Raw genomic sequence first — 20,888 nt, 5'->3', positions numbered from 1 at the left:
CCGGACCCAGCCAATTATAATAATGGAGGCACCAGACCCAGCCAATTATAATAATGGAGGCACCAGACCCAACCAACTATAATAATGGAGGCGCTGGACCCAGCCAATTATAATAATGAAGGCGCCGGACCCGGCCAATTATAATAATGGAGGCGCCGGACCCGGCCAATCACACGGTGGGGGTAGGATGTGAGATGCCGAATACAGTGTTGGATGTCTCCGGAATAGGTGCTGGTGTCATATTTTAAATCCCTGCCAGCCCTGCTTGCAATGTTGCCTTGGACTCAATTGCAGTGATCTCTGCTGAAGCCGTTGCGGTTGTGACTCCTGGACCTCCCCCCCCCCCCCCACTCCCCCTACCCCGGAGTCGGACCCTTCAGGATGACAGAGGTAAGACAGAGGGGGGGCCCCACAGTTTAACGATGCCTCTTTCGAGGTTCTCCTCCAGGCTGCAAGGGAAAGGCAGGAAGTCCTCTTCCCCAGCAAGAAGAGGTCATCTTGCCTGGCCAAGCAAGCCTGGATGGAGATCGCTGAGGAGTTCAGCAGCCGTGGTGTTCCCCCCCCCCCCCCCCCCCCCCCCACCCCACCCCGCCCCTTGGACCTGGGTACAGTGCCACGATGGGGTCAACAACCTCCTGCATTTTGCCAAGGTGACTGCTCCATAACTCTCTGCTTTTTAGGAATTGCAAGTGGCTACGCAGGAGGAAACGGGACATGAGGAGGGAGGCACCACTACGGCGCTGGGAGGTTAAGCATCACCTCATCGTGACAGATGCATGGCTGCATCTCAGCTGCAGGCCACCTCCTTTCACAGCTTACCCCATTAACTTGCCTGAGAGCAGACGGGAGCAGGCGTTATATAGGATACTCCAGTAGGGGACGAGGGGCTGACACTAGCAGAACTGTCATGTTGATCTCTCTACGAGTTATGACTGTCTACCTCTTTCCACTTGCAGGGAGACATCCCGATCCCGGACTGGCGAAGGTAAACCATATCATCGATCTCTCTCAATAGCTGAGGAGGAAGTACTTGAATTGGCGGGGATCCAGGGCGGCCACTCAATAGCTGATGGAGAGTCTGGAGTCTCCGCACAAGAGACTGAGGATTGACCCATCAATATACAGTTCACTTCAGGAGACCCACATCATGCATGGTTGCCATGACGAGTTCTACACAGCCTAACCCCCACATGTTTGTGTTCTCTCCTGCAGGTCGGTGTCTGCAGGAGACTCCAGCAGAAGGGGGACATAATTCCAGAGGATGCACTGTCCTGCACCTTCGACCATCGCAGATACTTTCACCCTGGTGGGTTTCTGCTCGGCTGTGGAATAAGTGTCACAAGCCAGTGAGAGCACTGCACACGGGAGCAGCTGGCTGAGGCTTCTGCTAGTCGAAGGACTCTGGATGGCCAGGCCCATGCTGAGTCCCAGGCTGATGATGAGACTGGTGTCGATAGCGCAGGGCATGCTGGAGTTGCAGAGAGAGGTCTGGCGAGGCCAGAGGCAATATGCAGCCATGAGCAGATGATGGAGGAGTCCATCCATGCCATGAGTGCTTCCATGTCTCAGGTATGTGATTGCAAGGCATCTTCCATTGAGAGGTTGGTGACCCTCATTGAGAGCCAGATCCCACAAATGCACACCATTGCTTATGACCTCGATGTAGCAGTGGCAAGGTGAGAGGACGAGGCTCCTTGTCCTTCTCTGGTTAGCTGGGAGGTTCAAATGCCCCTTGAAAGGGAGGAGAAGAGGGTGACCTCCGCAGCTGGGGGGCTCCCCTCAGGGTGCTCCAAGTGTGGACTCCAGCTTCTCAGCCCCTCTACCAGTGAGCCTAGCTCCAGCAGCCGTAACGTCTGAGGAGAGTCCTGCACCAGTGCAGAAAACTCTAAGGCAGCCGGAGGCCTCAGGCAGCCAGAGAATGGCCACCAAAGTCATCACAGGCCAAGGGGCACAGCCTGAGCAGCAGCCTGCCTCCAGCCCAGCTGCTAGCGCAGGGGGTCACACCTCGTAGAAGCACTCGTAGACGTATAAAGAAAACCACCTAGATGCACTTGGAGTTTCACGGGTGTTTGAAATTTGCCACGTTTTCTCATATAAATTTCTTTTGTTTCTGAAATTAACTTTCATCATGTAAAAGTGATTATTCTATCAGACCATAATTGTGAGCTGCTAACTTCACCTTTCCCCTGTAGTGGATGCCAATGTAGGCACAGCCCTCATTTGATTAGCATCTCCCATGGGTTATAGTGTGTGGTTCTGCTGGATGCTAGGCATGGAACACAAATAGGAAGGAGGTGACAGACTGCATGCATTGAGGTGAGTATTTATTGTTATTACTCTGAGAGGGGAAGTATGAGATTGTCTCTTGACTCATTGGCCCGTCGCTCAATGTGCCTGGCCTCTGGTGCAAGAGGTTCAACATCCAGTGCAGCCTGCTGATCACCCTCCTCTGCGTCCTCTTTGTCGGATGAGGAATGTCGCTCGGTCATATCCTCGTGATGCAAGGCGATCGTCCCTCTGCAGTGCTAGATTGCTCAGAGCACAGCAGACCAGCACGATACGTGAGACCCTCGCTGGGGCACACAGCAGGGCTCCGCTGGGTCAGTCCAGGCACCAGAATTTCATCTTCAGCATCCCAATGGCCTGCTTGATGGACGCTCAGGTGGAGCCGTGGCAAGTGCTGTAGCTCTCCTCTGCTGCATTCTGAGAGTTCTTCACCGGTGTGAGTAGCCATGTCTTCAATAAGTAGCCTTTGTCCCTGTGAATCAAGCCCTGAAGGCAAGTGGAGGGCCTGAAAAGCTGTGGCACTTGCTACTGCCGAAGTATGTAGACGTCGTGGCTGCTTCCTGGGAAGTGGGCACACACTGGCAGTAAACGCTTTTGGTGGTTGCAGACCAACTGAACATTGATGGAATCAAAGTCCTTCCTGTTAATGAAGGTAGCTGACTGGTCCATTGGAGCCTCGATGGCCACATGCGTGCAGTCTATCACACCTTGCACCTGAGGAAATCCAGCGATGGCCCCGAATCTGATGGTCCACTCGGCCTGACTGTCAGGGTCTGTCTGGTAGAGCACACAGTCGCCAGCCCACTTGAACAGGGCATTGGTCACCTTGATGCAGTGGTGGGCTGCACCCTGGGTGACCCCGCACATGTTCCTAGTGGATCCTTGGAATTATCTAGACGCATAAAGTTAAGTGCCACGGTGATCTTCAAGGCCATGGACCCCCAAATCCCACAGATTGTAACTGCTTCTGGAGTAGGACGCGTAAGTCAGTGATGGCCTGCCTGGAGAGCTGTAGTCTTCGTTGACAATGTTGCTCGGATATTTGGAGATAGCTAAGTCGAGTCTGGTACATTCTGTGGTGCAGGTGGGCCTTTCTTGTCATGGCCGGCTGCTGCTGCTCTCATCTTGGAGCTTCATGGGCAGGCACAGCTGCCTCTTGGCCCTCCCTCCATCGGAGGTGCCGCATCATGCCACAGGGGTCCAAAAAGACAGGATGTATGTGACCCATGTGACCCGGTGCTGCCACTTGAGAACAAGCCTACCCATGCAGAGCGCACAGCACAGTTGGCTGACAATGTCCTCCACTCCTTCCTGTTCCCCACCCAGTACTGGCCATGGCTGCCGACCCATTGCGGCACTGAGGTCGCAACTCGGTGCCGCCAGTTTTCAGTGGACAGGGATCTGAAGGCACGTGAGGGCCAGCCATCCTCCACTTAATTCCAAGCCCTCCATTGAATCGCTTAGAATTACATGCTCATGTTTATAACTACATATTCTTCAATTTAAATTGCACTTCTTTCATGTTGGAGCAGTAACACCACCTTGGTGCTTTCTGCTGCTGGCTAGATCAGGAAACAATGTCGCGATGTCAGATTTACGGGTGGATGCATCCAACGCTATTCTCCAGCCCCGTATGCCTCCATTCCCTTTCCAAACAGCTGCACTAAATTCAACTTAGGATGTGTATCATGCTCAGCTTTTAGCTGCATAACCATTTTAATTTTTTTCTGTATTTTTGTCTCCAGTTCGACTGGCACTTAATTTCCCAATGTCATCAACACCGGAGTGCAGAACTGTCAAATATTAACCAGCATTTACTCGGCTTGTCTTGGGTAATGATGGAATTAGTGAAATGCATCAACACATTGTTAGTCTGTGCTTTAACAAACATCATGTAAACCAGTGAACCTCTTCCTTGTCTTGAATGTAGCAAAGGTGGCATCCGTGGCTCATACTATCACTCTTGCCTCTTGAGTCAGAAGGTTGTGGGTTTGAGTTCAACTCTGGAAACTTGAGCACAAAATCAAGGCTGATACTCCAGTGTAGTATTGGGCGGGTGCTGTTGATCAGATCAGATGTTAAACCAGGGCCCTGATGCCATCTCGAGTGAACCTAAAAGATCCTACGATAGTATTAGAAAAACAGGGGAGTTGGCCCTAGTGTCCTGCCCAATATTTGTCCCTCAACTCATGCCACCAAATCGATTATTCTGGTCATTATCTTATTGCTGTCTGTGGGATCTCGTTGTGCACCAATTGGCTGACACGTTTCCAACATTACAGCAGTGATTATATTTTAAAAGTACTTTATTGGCTGTAAAATGCTTTATGACATCCTGAGGTTGTGAAAGGAGCTATATAAATGCAAGTCTGTCTTTCTTTGCTTTTCAGGATATCGGGAGAGTGTACTGAGATGATGATCTGCAATCCCTGATCATTTACAGGTTAGATGATTCTACCAGTGCTAGATGTCCATTAATGGGGAGTGTTGGGTAAATAAACTTCATGTGAACTGTGCCAGGGCCCATCTCTCTGTGGCACATGCCCAGCCTAAAACTGGACAGGAGAGGAAGGCTTACTAAAAAGAATAAATGGCATGGCCACCAAACAGATTCAGTCAGACGTGAATGTAGTCCTGCATTTTAAATGCAGTGACTAAAAATAGAGAATTTTACTGCCTCCATTTTGTTGCTGCCTGCAAACCTAGACTGTTCAATTCAAAATTAGGAGACAGTTACTTTAATAAAAGATGTGGCCATTAGCATTTGGCAGAGGAGAATTGGCATACGTCGGAGGTTCTGGCACATGTTGAAGCCTGGTGGAAGTGTTTCATTTAGCGGCAAAGATTTTGACTATGTTTGGGGGAGGTGAAATATTTCTGGCAACTGTTGGAAAGGGATAATCTAGGCCATTGTAAGTTGGCCAAGGCTGGCGATGCCAAGTTCAGAATCCATTCATGGTGAATGTGCCAGAGACTTCTCCTTTGAGGTATACCATGTGGAATTTTCAGAGAAGCTGATGATGGTGGTATGACTATGAAATGTTCTGGGTTTTTGTCGAGTCCTGTGGGAATCCTTGAAAGGATGAGCTGTGTAAAGGGTGCTTTTGGAGGCTTTGATCTCCATGTCTGGTCATGGGCTGTCTGTTCTGGCTAGATTTCAGGCTGTGAGTCCCTATAGTTGGGCTGTCCAATAACAGAATCATGGAATATTACAGCACAACGCACCACTTGGCCCTTCATTATTGAGCTGGTGGTTTTATCTGCGTGAATGACCTCCTCTAATCCCACTCTCCTGCTTGATCCCTAAATATTTCTTCTTTTCAAGTAACCAGTTCTCTTCTAACAGAAATTCAGAGGCTGCTTCAACTCTTTTTGTGGAAGGCAATTCCACATTGCAAACACCATGGCTTGGGTCACAATTGTTATAAGTGGCCTGGTCCTCCAGGGGCAGTTTTGAACATTGTGCAGTTGGTTTTGCAAGGGCTGCTAATATGAACATCTGGTGGTTGAAGATGTTTCTTAAGTTTCTGGAGACTGTGCTGCTGTCTGGGTCAGTGACAGGGAATGCAGTGAGTGGTAAGTTCTGCTTCTGTGCCTGAGCAGTAAAGAAGGCATGAATGAGCTGACAGTCAATGGAGCCTCTGCTGTTGCATTGGGCTGGCAACTCAACATTGGTGTTCAAGCGCCAGGGTAATTGTTAGGATCTTGAGGGGTGAGGGCCAGTGGACATGTCTCCATCTGGGCAACTCCCTGCAGGAGCTGGTGTGGGAGCCCTCAGAGTTTCCTACTGCTCCCAGCTGTGTTCCAGCTGTTTGGATGGGAAGCAGATCAGTTGCAGAAGTCCAGCTGTTCCTGGAGGCTGGTGTGTTCGGCAGAGGGTGAGGGTGAGTTGAGATGGTACTTGTCTGTTATTTATTGGATACGGACCTGTCTAGAAATCAGGAAGACCTCTTCAGTAGAATCCGCGGTTGTTAGATCCAGAAGTCAGGAGACAACCTTAGATGAGAAAGTGTAGAGAAGGAGAATAGTGTGTTGGGTCATCACTAGGAGCATTTATAAGAATATAGGTGAGCTTTTATGTTGCTTTTAATATGGAACAAAGGCAACAGTTAATGTGGGAACATTACAAAGCCTTCCTACAGTCATCCAGCTTGGTGAGACTGTATTCACAGTTCCATTCTTATCTATCAAATCATAGCCAGAGAATCACCTGCAATGGCTTCTCTCCCTGCTCTTGCACTGTTACCCCTGGTGTCCCCCAAGGCTCTATCTTTGGCCCCTCCTATTTCTCATGTACATGCTGCCCCTCTGCAACACCATCTGAAAGCACAGTGCCAATTTTGACATGTACGCTGACGACACCGAGTTCTACCTCTCCACTACCTCGCTTGACTCCTCCATTGTTGCTAAACTATCAGTCTGCTTATCTGACATCCAGTACTGGATGAGCATTAATTTCCTCCAATTAAATACTGGGAAGACCGGAGCCATTGTTTTTGGTCCCCGCCACAAACTCTGTACTCTAGCCACCAACTCCATCCCTCTCCCTGGCAACAGTCTGAGGCTGAACCAGACAGTTTGCAGCCTTAGTTTGAGATGAGATTCCCCACATATCTCTGCCATCACTAAGACCGTCTATTTCCACCACTACAACATCGACTGACTCCACCTCTGCCTCAGATCGCCTGCTGCTGAAACCCTCATTCATGCCTTCGTTACCATTAGGCTTGACTATTCCAGCGCATTCCAGTTCAGCCTTCCACGTTCTACTTTCTGTAAACTCAAGGTCATCCAAAGCTGTGCTGCCTGTGTCCTAACTTGAACAGAATCCCATTCACCCATCACCCCTGTGCTTGCTGACCTACATTGGTTCCTGGTAAACAATGTATCGATTTTTACAATCCCCATCCATGTTTTCAGATCCTTCTATGACTTGCTGGCCCATGTCTCTGTAATCTCCTCCAGCCCTCAGACTTATGTGCTCCTCTAATTTTGGCCTCTTGCACATCTCCGATTTTAACCACGCCACCATTGCTGGCCGTGCCTTCAGCTGCTTAAGCCCAATGCTCTGGAATTCCATCCATAAACTTCTCCACTTCTCTCCTCTTTTCTCCTTTATCAAGCTCCTTGAAAACTTACCTCTTTGACCAAGCTTTTCTCAGGTGTTCTAATATCTTGTGCTTCGATATCAAATTTTGTTTGATGACACTCCTCTGAAGTGCCTTGGGACATTTTATTAGGTTTAAGGTGTTATAGAAACGAACGTTGTTGGTGTTTTGGTGAAATAACCTGAGTAGATGTAAAGTGTGTAATGCAGATCCTATCTTAGATTGTAATGACACTCCTGAGTAATGTCATAGTTCAGAAAGATAAGAACCTAAAGTTGATGAAATTACATTGGAGCAGGGAGATGACATTAAAACTCAACAGGAATTAGATAATGGGCCAGTTAATGATGAGGATGTCTGATTTGCTAAAACAGTAAAAATGAGGGTTACAAAGCAAGACTCAATTAGGAACTTCAGCTAACTTCATGGGGAGGAGACGAGTGGAACTGGACAGGAAATCGCTCACAATCCCTGGAGAGTTTGTTGCACGTGCATTTTCTGGACTCAAGACTGGGATGCAATGCTGTGTAAGTAGTGTTAAGATGAATGCTTTGAAACAATAATAAATGTAGATAATTGTCAGATATATTACTGTCTCTGGCATCCACACATCAACTATTAAAAGTGATCAGGATTATCCAACAGTATTTTCTACCTTTTTATAGCTGCCTTCCCGTGAACATATTGTCTGGATGCTGGGTTCTTATTTTTTGGCTGATTTGCTGGGCACCAGCGAGCAATTTGAGGCACAACTTGGGCGAGCTCAAGATGTCTGACTCTAGCTAGTCTGCTGGGTCCTGATGTTGCAGCCAAACCGTTCCCTTCTTTACTTAGTGCCAGAGTGCAGTAATTTAACCAGAGATTTCATTGCTGCTGTGTAGTCTGTTGTGATTTTATCTAACATTACGTTAGTATTGGATTTGTGGTAATAGAAACTCCAGGAATCTGATTCCGAGTTCTTATCCTATCAGGAATGACTGCAGGTGGTGTGGTTACCAGGTAATGCACTGCCAATAGATTGAGTCAACTCTTGCTTTTTCTCTCTTTACAAAGACTAAATTAGGTTTCAAAATCCTCTTGGGGCTCAAGGATGACCAAAATATTTGCTTTTCTTTAAAACTATTTGTTACTGTCAAACAGAAATATTGCATTTCAGGCTCTAAATAGATTAGGTGTGTGTTTTTAAAAAATTTTGAACCTATTTCTTTCCTCCATTTTCCTATCGCCACCCCCCTCCCCCACCCCTCCCTGGCCTTTTTCTTGTAATTGCTGTTATTGAAAGATGGCAGATACTGAGCCTAGGCTGTTTGACACTCCTGCAGCACTGCTTCCCGGTGATCAGCTGGTGGCCCTTTCCACAGTGACAACAACTTACACTTACAACATAAAATTACAGCACAAAAACAGGCCATTTGGCCCAGCTGATCTGTGCTCTTGTTTATGGTCCAGCTAAATCACCTTCCACTGTACTTCATTTTCCCCCTACCCTATATGCTATTCTTTTTTTCCTCGTGTATATATCTAGCTTCCTCTAAATGTTTCAATATTGTTCAACAACATTACTGTTATTTAATTGTCCACCATCAACATCTGGGGTTACCATTGACCAGAAACTGAACAGGAGTAACCATATAAATGCTGTGGCTACGAGAGCAGGTCAGAGACTGGGAATCCTGAGGCGAGTAACTCACCTCCTGACTCCCCAAAGCCTGTCCACCATCTACAAGGCACAAGTCAGGAGTGTGATGGAATACTCTCCACTTGCCTGGATGGGTGCAGCTCCAACAACACTCAAGAAGCTCGACACCATCCAGGACAAGGCAGCCCACTTGATTGCCACCCCATCCACCACCTTCAACATTCACTCCCTCCACCACCAACACACAGTGGCAGTAGTGTGTACCATCTCCAAGATGCACTGCAGCAACTCACCAAGGCTCCTTAGACAGCACCTTCCAAACCCGCGACCTCTACCACCTAGAAGGACAAGGGCAGCAGATGCATGGGAACACCACCACCTGCAAGTTCCCGTCCAAGTCACACACCATCCTGATTTGGAACTATATCGCTGTTCCTTCACTGTCACTGGGTCAAAATCCTGGAACTCCCTCCCCAATAGCACTCTGGGTGTACCTACCCCACATGGACTGCAAAGGTTCAAGCAGGCAGCTCACTATCATCTCATCAAGGGCAATAATTGTTGACCTTTCCAGTGATGCTCACGTCCCGTGAAGAAATAAAAACATTTTAAACACCTCTGTTAGCCCATTTCTCAGTCTTCTGTGTTCTAGGTAAAAGGGCTTGTTCAGTCTTTCCTGAGTTGATACTTTTATAGTGTCATTAACATCGGTGCAGAAACCTTCAGAGCCTCATTCTCTCTCCAGACTGAGCTCTGAGCTTCAGATTTCTCAGGGTAGAAACTGGAAACCTGTTTGGCTAAAGAGTGAACACCACCCTAATGTTTTTAATTCCCCAGTGTCAGTATGGATGATGAATTCACATAGGAATTTGCTTCCTAAATATTTAATTTCTTCCCTTTCCCACCCCCACCACTCCACCAGTCTGTTGCTGTGGGGTTTTGTGTGCAGCTGATTGTTGGCTTGCTGCTGCTATTTTGTGAATTGTTCTTATTCTTTGAACCTTGATTACAAGATGGGTCTGAATGAGGGAGACTGTTTGGCTCATCTGAGCTCAGCCATACCGGACGACCCTACAGACCCACCCCGTCCCCATCTCACCAAACCCCCCTCCCAACCTAGTGTGTAAAGGGTTCTTGAGGAGTTTTGTCTTCCAGTTCTACCTGTAAGTATGGGTTGCCCATTCTCTTTGTGAAGAAGAGTTCCTAATAGCAATATAAATTTGCTTTCCATTGGATCAACCTGTCCTCTCTTGTTCTACTCTTGTAGCTCGAGTGCAATACTGAGATTTGATTGTCAGTTTAATGTTTTGGTATTGAATAGTTGCTTTGGTTAGTTCCCCTGCATAGGAAAATGGTCTTTTGCACCTCTAACCTTCCAAGTATTGGTGTTTCTTTGGGGCCAGTTTGCAGTTATCAAAGCCTTTCTTTTCCAGTTGAAATTTCTGCCGATTTATAAGGGTTCATTTATTCTGCAAATTTAATGTCGGAGGAATGGAAGTTTCGGTGGGGGTGTATGTGATTTACAGAGATAGATACAAGTGAGGCTCGCCTGATCGGACCCCTGCAGATTTAAAAGGCTCGCCAACACTGGCTGTCCTGACACTGATCAAAGAATGGCCACTTGGAGAGATATTGAAGGACTGTTGCTACATGAAAAATAGTCTGTGTCAAGAGGAGAGAGGTAGGGAGGAGACGGAAGGAAAAGGGGTGGGGAACATAATGTTGGGACTTGCCATATATTTCTGTTGAGTCTGGTTCCCAAATTGTGTAGTGAGCAATTAAGCTCCAACAAGTCATTAACAATCATTTCAATACAAACAAGTTCAGCTGGAATGATCCTTGTGCTCTGACTGATGCGAAAAGCTTTGCTCTGCTCTAAAATGGTTTATGACCTTTTAAATTGAGAGCCTCCCTTCTCAGTATTGAAACCCGCATTTTGATGTTGCTTTAATCGTAAGGACTGCTGAAGGAAATAAATGGCCTGGTTACTGCCATCGGAAGGGGAGGTTCACAGGGAGGTTGAAATGCGTTAAGTGCTCTTGGGCTTTGATTGCTGCCTTTCTGCAGCAAAAAAATCTGGGCTGACACTCCAGTGCAGTACTGAGGGAGAGCTGTACTGTCAGAGGTGCAACATCCCATCTTCCTTCTCAGGTGAAGATAAAAGATTCCATGACATTGTTTTGAAGAAGATCAGGGGAGTTATCCCCAGTGTCCTGGACAATATTTAACCCTCAATCAGTATCATGAAAACAGATTATTTGGTCATTATCACATTGCTGTTTGTGGGAGCCTGCTATGCACAAATTAGCTGCCACGTTTCCTAATCTACAACAGTGGCTACACTTCAGAAGTACTTCATTGGCTGTAAAATACTTTGCGATGTCTGGTGGTTGTGAAAGGTGCTATAGAAATGCAAGTCTCCTTTTCTGCAGCAACGCTGCTTCTGTCATAATCGGTCGATTTATTTTTGTATGTTATAGGTCCAGACGGAGATTAAGGACAGCAAGACAGGCATTACTTCTTCCAGAGACTTTGTTGACTTCATTTTCTTGTAATTGAGTTTCCATTGTCCCTCTTTGTGAAGGACATCTCTTCAGAGAAAATTCAACCTTGAAACTTGACTGACCGGCAAATTGTTGTAGTAACTGCCTCCTGCCATTCGATGGCGCTGTGTTCCAGTGCATCATTTTGTTGTGCCTGATTTCAGCCACTTGGTGGTGATATATCAACTGTGTAACAGCCCCGACAACCAATTTTATCTGCAGCACCTGTGGAAGAACCTGTCACTCTAGAATTGGCCTTTATAGCCACTCCAGGCGCTGCTTCACAAACCACTGACCACCTCCAGGCGCTTATCCATTGTCTCTCGCGATAAGGAGGCCAAAGAAGGTGGTGATATAAGGGCACCTATCAGTTGCCAGGTGCTCAATTGCACCCTCATGAGGCAGAAAATAGATATTGCAATAGATACCAGTACAGGTGTGTGTTGTGCCATTGCACCCAATGGCATAAATATCTTCCATTTATGTAACACCTGGTGGAGGAGCGACATGATAGAGGTTTACAAAGTTATAAGCGGCATGGACAGAGTGGATAGTCAGAAGCTTTTTCCCAGGGTGGAAGAGTCAGTTACTAGGGGACATAGGTTTAAGGTGAGAGGGGCAAAGTTTAGAGGGGATGTGCGAGGCAAGTTCTTTACACAGAGGGTGGTGAGTGCCTGGAACTTGTTGCCGGGGGTGGTGGTGGAAGCAGGTACCATAGAGACGTTTAAGAGGCATCTTGACAAATACATGACTAGGATGGGAATAGAGGGATACGGACTCTGGAAGTGCAGAAGGTTTTAGTTTAGGCAGGCATCAAGATCGGCGCAGGCTTGGAGGGCCGAATGGCCTGTTCCTGTGCTGTACTGTTCTTTATTCTTTGTTCTTTCAGAAACATCTTGGAACAGTTACGCACACACTGGATGGGTTACTCTGAAATGCAGCGACTTGGCATGCAGTTAGCTCCTACAAACAGCAAGGAGATGAACATCGGGGGAATTTTCTGCTCAATAAGCCCCCAAAATTGTGTTCTTTTACCTGTGTAGTTTTAGCGTTCTGTTGCTACTTAATCGAGAGCAGGAGCAGAGACCTTGGGCATTTCCTTTGCACCTTCTTAGCCCATGAATATTTGAGTGTCAGTTGTAACACTGGTTAATTCCCTGGCTGAGATTCACGATGCCAGAAATTTGAACCTGGCACCTTTTAGACAGCAGCATGGTACCACAATGCACATTTACTCTCTAGGCTACCTAATCAATTTTGAACCAACAGATCCGAATTGGTTAAGTTTAGGTCACAGTGCTTCACAAATTCAAATCCCTGCTCATCTTTAGTAATTCGACTGCATAAGTAGTAATGTTAACATGTTATATTGTGTCCAAAGACTGTTTTTATTTTGGATGTTGTTTAAATTGACATAGAAGATTTTAGGATTCCCTTTTATTGGCACATAAATAGTAAAAAGATGGTAAAAAGAGGAGTGGGGCTGATTAGGGACCGAAAAGGAGAATTCACATGGAGGCAGAGGGCATGGCCAAGGTACTAAATGAGCACTTTGCATTTGTCTTTGTCAGGGAAGAAGATGCTGCCTAAGTCATAGTGAAAGAGGAGATGGTTAAGACACTGGATGGGCTTAAAAGTGATAAAGGAGGAGGTATTAGAAAGGCTGGCTGTACTTAAAGATGACCCAGGACCGGATAGGATGGCACTGGCCATAATATTCCAGTCCTCCTTAGTTACAGGGATGGAGCCAGAGGACTAGAAAATTGCAAATGTTACACCCTTGTTCAAAAAAGGGTGTAAGGACATGCCCAACAACTACAGGTTAGTCAGTTTAATCTCGGTGCTGGGAAAACTTGTAGAAATTATAATTTGGGACAAAATTAACAGGCACTTGGATCAGGGATAGGCACCAACATGTTGCACCACAGACATTTGACAAAGTTATTGACTCAGCCACGGACTTGAGGGCAATTAATCTGTACATTAAGTGTGTAGCCAACCTAAAGCCATCAAAACACAGTCTGATTTAAAACCCATTTCTCCCTACTTAGTGAGATACCTGCCATTGTTTTTGCTTGCACAAGTAGTCAATGTCTGCCTTGATGTAGCGATGTGGAGAATTCGGAATAGATGTCCATCTGTCAGGAGTGATCTTGATCTCTCTTTCCCCCCTCTCTCTGTCCATCCCTCTCTCCCCCTCTCCCCCGCTCTGTGTCCACCCCCCCTCTGTGTCCATCCCCCTTCTGTGTCCATTCCCCCTCCCCTCCCCATGGCACATGAAACTTAATGCAGAGAAGTGTGAAGTGATACATTTTAGTATTAAGAATGAGGAGAGGCAACATAAATTAGAGGGTGCAATTCTGAAGTGGGTGCAGGAGCAGAGGGATCTGGTGGTGTTTGAGCACAGATCATTGAAGATGGTAGGGCAGGTCGAGAAAATGGTTCACAAAGCATACGGGATGCTGGCCTTTATAATTTGGTCATAGAGTGCAAAAGCAAGGAAATTATGATGAATCTTTAGAAAACACTGGTTTGGCCTCAACCGGAGTATTACAACCAATTCTGGATGCCACACTTTAGGAAGGGTGTGACGGCTTTTGAGAGGCTGCAGAAAAGATTTCAGAGAATGGTTCCAGGAATGAGAAACTTCAGTTATGTGAATGGATTAGAGAAGCTGGGTCTGTTCTCCTTGGAGAAGAGAAGATTAGGAGGAGATTTGATAGAGATGCTCAAAATCATGAGGGGTCCAGACAGAGTATATAGGGAAAGACTGTTCCTGCTGGCGGAAGGGTTGAGAACCAGAGGACACCAATATAAGGTGATTGCCATAAGAACCAACAGCGACATGAGGAAAATTTTTTTTATGTAGCGAGTGGTTAGGATCTGGAATGCACTGCCTGAGAGTGTGGTGGAGGCAGATTCAATCATGGCTTTCAAAAATGAATTGGATGATTATCTGAACAGAAAAAATTTGCAGGGCTGTGGGAAAAGGCGGGAGAGTGGGACTCGGTGAGCTGCTCTTGCAGAAAGACAGCGTGGACACGATGGGCAGAATGGCCTCCTATACCCTAACCATTCAATAATTTTATGAATTTGCTGATGATGTGGACTCTAAAATTAACTGAAATGATTGTGGTCTACTTTCCAAAAGGACAAAAACAGGAAAGAACTATTTATAGTTCTGCTTGCCACAATCTTCCAATCTTCCCTAGATACAGGGGTGGTACCAGAGGATTGGAGAGTGCCAAATGTGACACCCTCATTCAAGAAAGGGTGTAGGGACAGTCCTCGCAACTACAGGCCAGTTTGTTTAACATCAGTGAGTAAGGTTTTAGAAACAATAATCATGGAAAAAAAAAACCAACAGGCACTTGGAGAGATTTGAGTTAATTAAGGATAGCCAGCATGGACTTGTAAAAGGCAGATCATGTTCGACCAATCTAATTGAACTTTTTGATGAAATAACAGAAAAGGTTGATGAAGGGAATTAGGTGGATGTTATCTCTATGGATTTTAAGAAAGCGTTTGGAAAAAGTACCACATAAAAGGCTGATTAATAAAATTGAGGCCCATGGAATAGGAGGATCAGTGTCCAATTGGATAGAAATTGGCTCAAGGACAGAAAACAAGTCATGGTAAATGGTTATTTTTCAGACTAGAGGTTGGTAGACAGTGTTGTTCTCAAAGGGTCAGTGCTAGGACCACTGCTTTTTTTGCTATATATAAATGACTTGGGTCTTGGGATACAGAGTAGAATCTCAAAATTTGCTAATGATACTGAACTTGAAGGAGTGACAGTGATGATGTTATGAACCACCTGCAATAGGACATAGATAGGCTAGCAGAATGGGCAGAAAGGTGGCAGATGGAATTTACTACAGATAAGTGTGAGGTGATGTATTTTGGCAAAAGGAATAGGGAGAGGCAATATAGACTTAATGGCATAGTTCTAAAGAGTGTGCAGGAACAGAGGGACCTGGGGGTGCATGTGCATCGATCTTTGAAGCTGGCAGGACATATTGCGAGAGTGGTTAGCAAAGCATATGGGAATTTGAGCTTCATAAATAGAGGCATTGAGTACAAAAGCAGGGAAGTTTTGCTGAACCTTTATAAAGCTCTGGTTAGACCTCGACTGGAGTATTGCATCCAGAAGGACTGCAGCGGTTCAAGAAGGCAGCTCATAACCACCTTCTCAAGGGCAATTAGGGATGGGCAACAAATGCTGGCCTAGCCAGCAATGCCCACATCCCATGAAAGAATTGAAAAATGTTGTGGCCACTGCACTTTAGCAAGGATGTGAGGGTCCTGGAGAGGGATGGAGGATTTTAGTTACAAGGTTAAGTTGGAAAAGCTGAGGTTGTTCTCCTTGGAGCAAAGGAGGTTGAGAGGAAATTTGAAGAGATGTACAAGATTATGACAGGTTTGGATAAGGTAGACAAAGAAAAAACTGTTCCCATTAACTGATGGTACAAGGACTACGGGATACAGATTGAAGGTTTTGAGCAAGCGATGCAGGGGAATGTGAGGAAGAACTTCTTTATACAGCGAGGGGTAATGACCTGGAACTCGCTACCCACTATGGGGGTGGAAGCAGAGACGATGAATGATTTCAAAAGGAAATTGGTTGGCTGCTTGAAGGAAATAAACCTACAGTTCTATGGGGATCGAGTGGGGGAGTGCGATTTACTTGATGGCTCTGCAGAGAGATAGCAAGGACTTAATGGGCTGAATGGCCTCCAATTATGCCATAAATGACTCAATGACATCATAATACTTGCATATACATAGCTCGTGATGGGCGCAATGCACTGACCTGCAAAGCATCTGTATTCAACACTTAGATATGCATTAAGGTGGACTCCCATAGTTCAATTCCTTTTCATAAAGAGAGATCAACTTGCAATTGCCATTTAAGGGTAGTTATGTCTCTATGAGAAGCTGTCTGGGCCACTTGGTTTCCAGAACAGAAGTCCATACATGTACACACAACCTAACCGTTTCAGAAATTCCCTTCTGCCTTTTGAGGTGTTAAATCTGTGTAAAACTTGCAGATGTCTGTCAGGTAATCTCTTTCTTGAAATGAAGCTATTTGATCTGCAAGTCAGGTGTCAAAAGCAAATGAAACAGCCAGCCAAAGGACTGCTGTTCACTGTCCATCTACCTGGATGGTGAAATTGATCTTCTGCATCATGGGATAGGATTGCTTTTCTTTGAGTTCTTCAAAGAAACCAGCTTCCATTTGAAAGAAAACCACAAGTATATCTGTCCAATGGTTTTGGGATGTGTAGTTGTCGGTTTACCTGCCTACAGCAGTGGGATGAGCTTCATAGATCCTGAAACAGTCTATATTTCCCTTCTGTCCTTGTCATTTAGTAGCAGCATTAAGTCGTTGGAAATAAATGAGGTGAGGGTGATGCTGAAAAATCTAGGCTGACTAAAGAGTTTGGACTGTTCATTATTTCTATGTCTGCTGCAGTGGTACAAGTGGATTCCAGGGTTTTTTCCCCAACGATTTCCTGTTCTTCTGGCCAATATTCTTCCCTCAAATAACACTATCAAAACAGGTTTACTTGATCTTCATCTTATTTGCTGTTCATGGGATCTTGCTATATAGAGTCATAGTCATAGAGAGATACAGCACCGAAACAGGCCCTTTGGCCCACCGAGTCCATGCCGACTATCAAGCACCCATTTATACTAATCCTATATTAATCCCATTTTTCCCTCTCACATCCCCACCTCCCCTCAATTCTCCTACCACCTACCTGCACTAGGGGCAATTTTTTTTACAATGGCCACTTTATCTATCAACCTGCAAGTCTTTGGCATGTGGGAGGAAATGGGAGCACCCGGAGGAAACCCACGCGGTCACAAGGAGAACTTGCAAACTCCGCACAGGCAGTACCCAGAACCAAACCCGGGTCGCTGAAGTTGTGAGGCTGCGGTGCTAACCACTGCGCCACTGTGCCGCAGTATGTGAAGTCGATGCCCTGTTTGCCTACAAAACAACAGTGAATCAGTTTTCAAAATTATTGGTTATCTGACGTGCTAAAAGACTTGACAAATGGGATGTGTAACCGCAGGTCTCATGTTTAATGCCGGCACAATAGTGTAAATCAGAACTTCGATGCAGAACTTGTGTAAATGATGCACAGTTTTAAAGTTTGTCTGGCAACTACTTTGGTAGCCAGATGTGAGGGATGCAAGGAGTGGTGTGTGACAGAAAAGATCCTTTTACTTATTATCCATTTCATTAATTTATGTGACACTGGTTAGTCACGGTTAACCCAGAAGCAAAAAGGACCAGGATTTGAGGATGTTGAAGTTTGTTGAGTGGTGTCCTATTTTTCTTGGCATGATTGTTACTTCCAGTTGGTTGGTCTGAATCACAATCAATAAAGTTCAAATGGACGTTAAAGTCATGAGGCATTATATCGAAGTGCTTCTGTATTTGCACCCACCTGGAAGTCCTGTCTCCAACACGCACATGGTTTGTTAATTTCAAGGAGATAATATGAGCAATACTGCCCAGACAATGCATTTTAAAATTAGTGTTAAACGGGAAAAGCAAAATACTGTCTCGAGCTCAGTTCAGTCCTGAGACCTGAAGATGGCCCTTCTCCCATGGCTTCCAGGAGCAGGATGCCCCTCAAGGTGGGTCGGGTGTACTGATTTTTTTTAAGAGAGAGACTCCTCCTTGTTCATTGCCCACTGTCATGTTAAAGACTCTCTTTTGTTCCATTTACTGTGTGTTCTGATTCACCTAGATAATTTGTGATCTGAAAACCTATGTATCTGTTCCGAGCTGATTTCACCCAATGGATTTATTCACCATTAAATTCTGGGGAGTGGGAAATAAAGCAAATATTCTCTAAGACTTTAGCTTAAGGCATTAATACCATGTCTTTCCAAAAAGGAAATGTGTTTTTAAAGAGATTTCCCTGGGTTCAGCAACACCATCTAAAATTACCTTGGATGCATCAGTGGTATTTAGTTAGCTCAATTGTTCATCCTCCGGTTTGTCCAGGCAGAGTTTGGACTTTTTTTTAATCTGTGTGTGGAAGGAAGAAAACGAGACGTATTCCAAATATCAGAGACTGTACTCATGTTACTTCTGTTCAAACTCAGATTATCAGATTCTATTATTCTTTCTCACTGCAAAAGTCAAATTATGTTGGCATCCAGAAAGAGGCACAGACAGAAACCGTTTTTTTTCTCATCCAAATTTGATTTATTTCCCCTTATTCCAAACATATGAATTGAATTGAAAAGCTCCTTGGACTGACATGAAGGCTTTAATTTTATTCGAGGTTTCCATATTTTATCAATTAGTGGCATTTTGTAAGAGAGTGAAACAGCCAGGAACAATCACAAACACTGAATTAAATATTTAGAAGTTTCCTAGAAACTTAGAAAGCAGAGCTGCAAGACTCAGGATGGGGGTGGGTGAGGTGTCTGTGCTTGCCAAGAATACACTGGATTCAAGGCCCCGATTCCACGTCTCAATCCTGCCAACCCCAGCTTTCCTGTCCATAGTGGTCCCAGACTACCACTGTCCTGCAGTTAGACATCACTGCACCCCACACTGGGTCCCGGCAGACACAGAGGCCGAGCTGCTCTTAAGCCCATCTGTTATACTGCAGAAGTGTACTTAAAATGCCAACTCGACCCATTCCTCCTTTTCTCCATCAGGCAAGACTCCACTTTGCTGAGCTTGCCACGTCTGAGCATGGAGAGCCTCAGAAGTTCTCTTTCATCCCAGACCAATGTGTTTGACTCACAGGAAATGATTGTGACTTTCATCATCATCTGAAAGGAGGAATAAGTTTCAATGTAGATAGCAAGACTGGCTGAAGAAAGCTAAGGATGTGGAAGCTTAGTCTTATCCATGGCAGGACAAATATGGTTAAGGAAATGTATGTGCAGCTGTCCAGGGACTTGGATGCCAGTAGCTGGAGTTGCAGAGGTAGGGAATAGCTATCAAATAAATTCATGTTTACACTTTTACTACAGTGTCAGGATCTTCTTGATTGATTACAGCATGAAGTAGTGTTGGTTAGATTCAAACCTGAAGCTAAAAGGGGAGACTAGTTAGTGAAGTTGAACTCACCTATCTACAGAAGCTTGAGAAGGTCTTCCATAGATGTCCTATCACAAAAAGGTGGCACATGCATAGGGGACTCCAAAACTTGCAGTTAAATGCACCTTCTTTAAGGATTAAGTTCTGGGAATGCTGTGTCCATGTGGAATATTTGTCAACCTTGACTTGGTTTGAAGGTTTTGGGTTCAAGCCCCATGTCAGAGATTGAAGTACTTAAGCTAAGCTGACGCAAGTGGAACGCTAGAGGAGTGCTGCACTCTTTTAGACGAGATGTTAAACCGAGGCCCCTTCTGCGTTCTCGGCCCCACAGCACTATGTAAAAAAGAAGTGCAGGGGAGTTATACTGGTATCTCGGACAACACTTACCCTTCAATCAAAACCATTAAACACAAATTACCTGGTCATTTATCCCATTGTTGTTTGTGGGACCTCGTTGTGTGCAAATGGCTGCTGTGTTTCCGACATTACAGCAGTAACTACACTTCAAAATACTTCAATAGCTGTAAGATATTAGGGCATCCTGAGGTTCTCAGAACCTAGGCCATTCAGCCCAATGAGGGTGTTCTGCTTTTCAGTTGGATCATGGCTGATCCAAATCCCGACTTCATTTACCAGCCTTTGATTCATCTTCCTTGATACCCTTACCTAACAAGAAAGTCTATCACTTCCAGTCTGCAAGCTTCAATTGACCCAACATCTACAGTTTTTTTGGGGAAAGGAGTTCTAGATTTCGACTCTCCTTTGTGTCGGTAAGTGCTCCCGAATTACACTGCTGAATGGCTGGGCTCTAATTTTAAGATGAAAATTATTCATATTATTTATAAAAGTCGATATAGAAATGAAATTTGTTGTTTCTTTATCCCTGCTTGTTTTTTCTAGCTTACTGGTTTCTTTGGAAGAGCTCCCCCATGGAGGCCCTGCATTCAGAGTATTTAGATTTTAGATTAGTGGACGTGTTGGTGAAATAGTCCAAGAGGGTTCATTTGTAGCATTTCTGCTTTAATTGATAACGTTGGGATCTCCCTCTTTGTTCCATTCACAAACCAGACTGAGTGCATCACACTTTCAGTAAAGCCTGGCTACCCGACCCGGACCCGACTAGACCTGACTGCATGTGTTGGGTTCGTGTCGGGTGTATATTTCCGAGTCCAGCATTCGTGACCGGGTCGGGTCAGGCTGGACACTGCTTCCGGGAAGTCATGGGATCAGGC

The 20,888-nt window shown here is 45.4% G+C and overlaps 1 protein-coding gene across 2 annotated transcripts in view; it reads left to right on the top strand.

The window, feature by feature from the left end:
- LOC137379721 (contactin-1-like) overlaps positions 1–20,888 on the top strand; it is a 934,724-nt gene that overhangs the window by 156,842 nt on the left and 756,994 nt on the right. For both annotated transcript variants that reach the window (XM_068050989.1, XM_068050987.1), the window contains one exon: positions 4,677–4,729. The gene's annotated coding sequence lies outside the window, so the exon portion shown is untranslated. The remainder of the gene's footprint in view (positions 1–4,676; positions 4,730–20,888) is intronic.

The sequence above is a fragment of the Heterodontus francisci genome, chromosome 18, assembly GCF_036365525.1.
Source record: "Heterodontus francisci isolate sHetFra1 chromosome 18, sHetFra1.hap1, whole genome shotgun sequence".
Classification (NCBI taxonomy): domain Eukaryota; kingdom Metazoa; phylum Chordata; class Chondrichthyes; order Heterodontiformes; family Heterodontidae; genus Heterodontus; species Heterodontus francisci.
Note: the sequence above shows the minus strand (reverse complement) of the source record. Positions and strands in the feature narration are given on the sequence as shown.